The sequence below is a fragment of the Opisthocomus hoazin genome, chromosome Z, assembly GCF_030867145.1.
Source record: "Opisthocomus hoazin isolate bOpiHoa1 chromosome Z, bOpiHoa1.hap1, whole genome shotgun sequence".
In the NCBI taxonomy this organism is placed as follows: Eukaryota; Metazoa; Chordata; class Aves; order Opisthocomiformes; family Opisthocomidae; genus Opisthocomus; species Opisthocomus hoazin.
Window position 1 is genome coordinate 72,798,094 of NC_134454.1, and position 5,118 is coordinate 72,803,211.

A 5,118-nucleotide genomic window follows, 5' to 3' on the forward strand; every position below is an offset into this window, starting at 1 on the left:
CCATTTTACTTGCTACTTATTTTACACTGTCTTATCTTCAGGTTTTATCTTCAGCATTACAAACATAGTTTAAAAAAAAAAATTCAGAGAAACTTATGTTTGTGTCAACTACCTGGAAAAAAACCACCACCAACCCACCACAGAGGAAAACCATAAAACAGGTCAGTTGAATGAGACAAAGTCTACACTCTGTCACCACACCCACAAAAAAATGGAAAACCATTATCTTGTGCGGCACACGCATCACTTCTTTCCGAGCAGAAGCCCCACATAGCCCAGTTTCAGTGATGTCAACAAGGCCTGTTTCACCAGGCGACTTAGTGCTCCCACTTACTGCTGCCAATAATTCAGCAAGTACCGCAGCACAGTGGAGGAGACTTCGCTGTATAGTTTATGGTATGAAAGGCCTCTGACGATTTTTTGCCTTTGCAACAAAGGAGAAACCAAGAGTTTGAGAGGTTGGAAAATGGGTAACTCATGAAAAAGAAAGACTTATCAGAGGTGATCTTCTTCCTGATATTAAAGCAGTAGGTGAGACTGCGTGCCCTCAGCATAATTACAATTACACAGTGTTAACTGTTCTCAAATTGTATTCAGATCAGAGGTCAGCTTACTTTTTTTCCAGGTACATTACTGCAATGAAATATCATTCTACATATATAATATAATTATCAATATACCTCCCTTAACATCTGGTCTTGCGTGAGACACTTAAGAATATTTTCTGCACAGTCTGAACCAACAGTTTGCAAAACAAACCCTGTGATAAAGTGGCATGCATTGGTATTGCAGTGAACTTTATTTCTACATTAAACTAACAGATTGTAGCAAATTCTTTAGATGTCTGTGCATAAAGTTTCAATCTAAATTGTGTTTTAAACAAAATACTGTTTTTTCATTATATTTTCCATTTTAAAAATGTCAATTTTGTTCAGGCTTCAAGGTGGGGCAGAGGCGGCAGAGGGGCAGAAAGGTAAAAACAGCTGTTTGCCAAAAATCTTACTTGACTAACATTCTGGTTGCCAGTTCCTGATGACAGTATCTTTGCCATGTGAACAAAGACTTTTCTGAGCAGAGCCATACAAAAAATACAAAATCAAACCCCGCACAATAACAATTGATATTGTATTGTGTATGATCAGTATTGCTAATCTCAATAATTGGTATTGACAGCAACCTAACATTTTTTAAAAATATGTTTCTAAAGCATTACAGCCCAAATTTTTGTTTCATCTAAAGCTCAAATCACAGCAAGTGACATTAAACATTTGATAAGTGGCAGAATTCTCAATATAGATTATATGTTTAATCGTGCAGTTTGTGTCCGAGGAGGTGACAGGACATACTGGGATTCCAGCGACTCAGCAGGATGCAGACATTGCAGAGTTGGCAATTGCAGAGTATGCAGATTGCATAATCTGGCCGGTAATTTTAAATCCAGCCAAGAGGTCAGTTTAGTTAAATCCTTCAAAGAGAGCAAGCAAAAGATAAATGTTTGGGGAAGACAATAAGATTCCATTTTGTAGTCTTGTACTAGCATGCAATATATTGCTTTGGCTTGGAGAAACACGTGCATTCTGCATTGTTTTTTATTTCACTATAACCTGTTACCTCAGAATGGAGAACCCATGTTCCATAGCATCCACTCCAGCACATCTCTTTGTTAGTGGTCCACAGATCAGTAACACATTCTTTCCTAGCCTTGCAAAATTATCTCCTGGGCATACTTGCAAGAGTTATTTCTGAAGTAATTCTGAATTATTTCTTCTATTGTCCACTGCTTATTTTCATGCTTTTTAAAAATTTCACACCCATAAACAAATGTTGTATCCTCGTTAAAGTTCCATAAAAGTTAGAAAAAAATAGCTAGAGTCTAATACAGGCTTGACGATTCAGCTTCAGACACAGAAAGCTACTAAGCACCATCTCAGAAACATATCTGAACTGCCACCTCAGGAGGTTTTCAGTCTTTTTTGACTGATTCTTCATTTTCCCTGTTCTTCTCAAATACACGTTAGTTACCCTTTCACAATTTGGGTGGATTTTATAAAAGCAAGCCTCCAGCCAAGGAAACTGCTGTCTAAGGTATGTCCTTTGTTTATTTTATTGTTTTAGTTATTAACAAAAATAAATGAATGCCAAAAACTGGGCTCTGAAAACACACACTTGGCTGTTGGAGAAAAAGTAAAAATTATCATCCAGATTCTTCTTCAGACAATAATCAACAGGTCACAGCAATTTTCAGAGCTTCAGATATTTTCCTTCTGCCATGAAAACCTTTGGCAAAGATCTTCCAGATGAATAAAACATCATCTTCCCTCTGTTAGAAGCTTTATTAAATACAAAAGTCTTCTTATATGCCAGAGTACGGCTCAATGTATGAAAGCTTGTTCCAAAACCACTGTCACATTTTTCAAGTAATTACCATGTGAGAAAAAGTCAGTTTCCCTCTGGAAGTGAGAGAAAGGATGAGCTCAAGAAAGAAGAGGAAAATATGCTGGATGTTAATAGATGGAGCAGATTAGTGTTAATATGTAAAGCTTAAATAGAGATACTTTTCCTGAAATTCCTCTCACCAGTCGGTTTCTCCAAATGCAAGCAAATATGACAGCTGATTTTTTAAAATATCTCCAATATTGTTTTCTCATAGTTTGTGATCACTGACCATTTAATTTCCGAAATCTCACTCCTACACTTTCAACAACCTACCAAATCCAGCAGTAGTACTTGGGGAATAATCTAGTACTAACGTATTATTATGGTAAGGCAAACTTTGGAGCAGTAAAACCCTTAAAGGGCTGTTTGGTTCCTTTGCTTGATTGGTTCCTCTAAATTCTGCTTCCTCTTTGCCTTTACCCCTTCTGTTGCTTTGTGGCCTCTGTATGTCATACCATGAGTACAGCAAACCATAGCTCCGTCAGGAGTAGTTTAGTAAGTGTTTGTTTTCTTCCCATTCAGGATTAGGTAAGTGTGCGATGTATAGACGACAGCAGACAACAAGTCCTGAAGAAGAGCTCAGAATCAGTCCTGCAAAGATATTCATCATGTCTTCAGACTGCTTTGATGCTCTATCCAAGATGCCTTGGTGGGAAAGACAGAAGCTAGTCCTATACAGGACATAATGTGAAGTCACTCAAAACAAATCTTTTCCATCAGAACCTCTACAGTTTCCACTGGGCAAGAGCTGATAAAGACACAGCTAGGTCCTAGATCAGACTGTCCTAGCAGCCCCGTTCCTGCCAGCTGGCAGAGTTTAGCCATAGACTCCTATACAGACTTGCACCACAGTAACCCATCTGTGGAGTTTCCAGGTGGATAAAATCTGATTCACCAAAAGGTGCTGCATACCCAGCTGCTAAATCAGGGTGAACACAAAGGGTTTATTTTCACTCATTCCAAGGGGAGCTAACTGGAACTACAAAGGAGCCTCTTCATAGCTTAAGGCAGTCGACATACCCTTTTCTCCCCCTCATCCCCCGCTGCCCAAGAGATAAGTCTCTTCAGGCCTAACTGGTTCAGATAAAACAGCTTTCAAGCTCCAGCCAATTTTTTCCCCATTAAAAGCTGGAGATCTTCTGCCATTCCTCAACAGCCTTATCTGAATTGGATTCTCTCTCCAAATCCCATTGCTCTGTGCAGTTGTAGCAGGCTGGCAGATAAACAAAAGTCTGGGGGTTCAATCTCTCCTCAGAGCACACTGCACTGTCTGTTTATCAAACCACGCCACGGAACTACAGGTTTCAGCCAAATTTCAAAAGGAGGCATCACAGTGCACTGACTACTCATATATATGACTCCCCACTTTTTGTATGTGAGCTAAATCACCTTGAAGCTGGAGCACAGAGGCTCCATCACATCGCTCCAAGTAGATGAAGGGCGTTCATTCCATGAACAACAAAAAAGGCTGCTGTTCTAGACATGGTCCCACATAGCCAGCACGAATCCTGACTCCTTCCGTGACATGCAGCAAGGGCTTAATGAAACAATCCTGTTCCCAGTTTTTTACTGTTATGTGTATTGGGAGGTTTTATGATGGAGAATTTTAAGCTGAAGGACATTCACTGGAGGACACAGATGGCAGCATGAACATGTCCAATGCTGGAAAATCAACACACAGGGCATTTGACTTATTCCTGCTTTGCATAAACTCCTACAGCTCTGCCAGCATGGCAGAGCTAAGGTGATGTAAAGCCTTAGCTGCAGTGACCTTTTTGCATTATTGATACAAACCTTACGTACAATTCCATTTTTGCATTAGCTGATGTAACCACATCCTGATAGGAACGAAGCGGCAGCAAGTACCCCATTCTGGAGAGTCTCCTTCAGAGAACGCCACCCTGCCAGATTTCATACTGCAAAATCCAAATCCAGTTATTCATCAAGTAACAAACAGAAATGCAAGGATATTTATACGTACGAGTGTTTCACTATATGTATACCTATACAGACAGATTAGTCTAAGCAATCAGATTGTGATTGTAAAGTCACTGCGCCGTAGTCAGAGTGGAGGGGAGCCCTCGCTCCCCGGGCATCGCCGCCCGAGCCAGCAGGTCTACAAAGAGAGATGTGACCAGCCGGGGCCCCTCATTCCGCATAACCCAGCCGCCCTGGAGCCGCTGACCCTCAAAGCTGGGCTCTCCACAGCATCACCACAACCTTCTCCGGGCAAGCCCTACCCGAGCCGGCTGCCCCGGAGGGTGGCTCCAGCCGAGATGGTCCTGCCGCAACACCCGCTTCTGCCCCCGAAACAAGGCACGACCCAACCCCCCGAGCTGCTCTGCCACCTTCCAGCCGCCCTCGGCAGGGCTGCGAGCCCACCAGCTGCCAGAGCCCCTCTCCGATTAGCCGCCGGGCTCACCCACGCCCTTCCTCCCGCCACATAAAGGCCGGCGGGGCCGCGGTGCTGACAGGTCCTCCCCGTGAGGAGGGACGGCGCTGCCTGCGGCGCCCTCCCGGCCTTTCTCCGCTGGTCGCTGCCTGGCGTTCGCCCTGTTCGCGGGTCTGCGGCTGCTTTCCTTCGGTTCTGATCCCCGTCGCAGCTGCTGCAGCAGCCGGCTCTCCCGCAGAGCCGCTCCGGCCCGCTTCAGGCTTCCTCGGCAGCCGCTGCCCGCGGGCGGT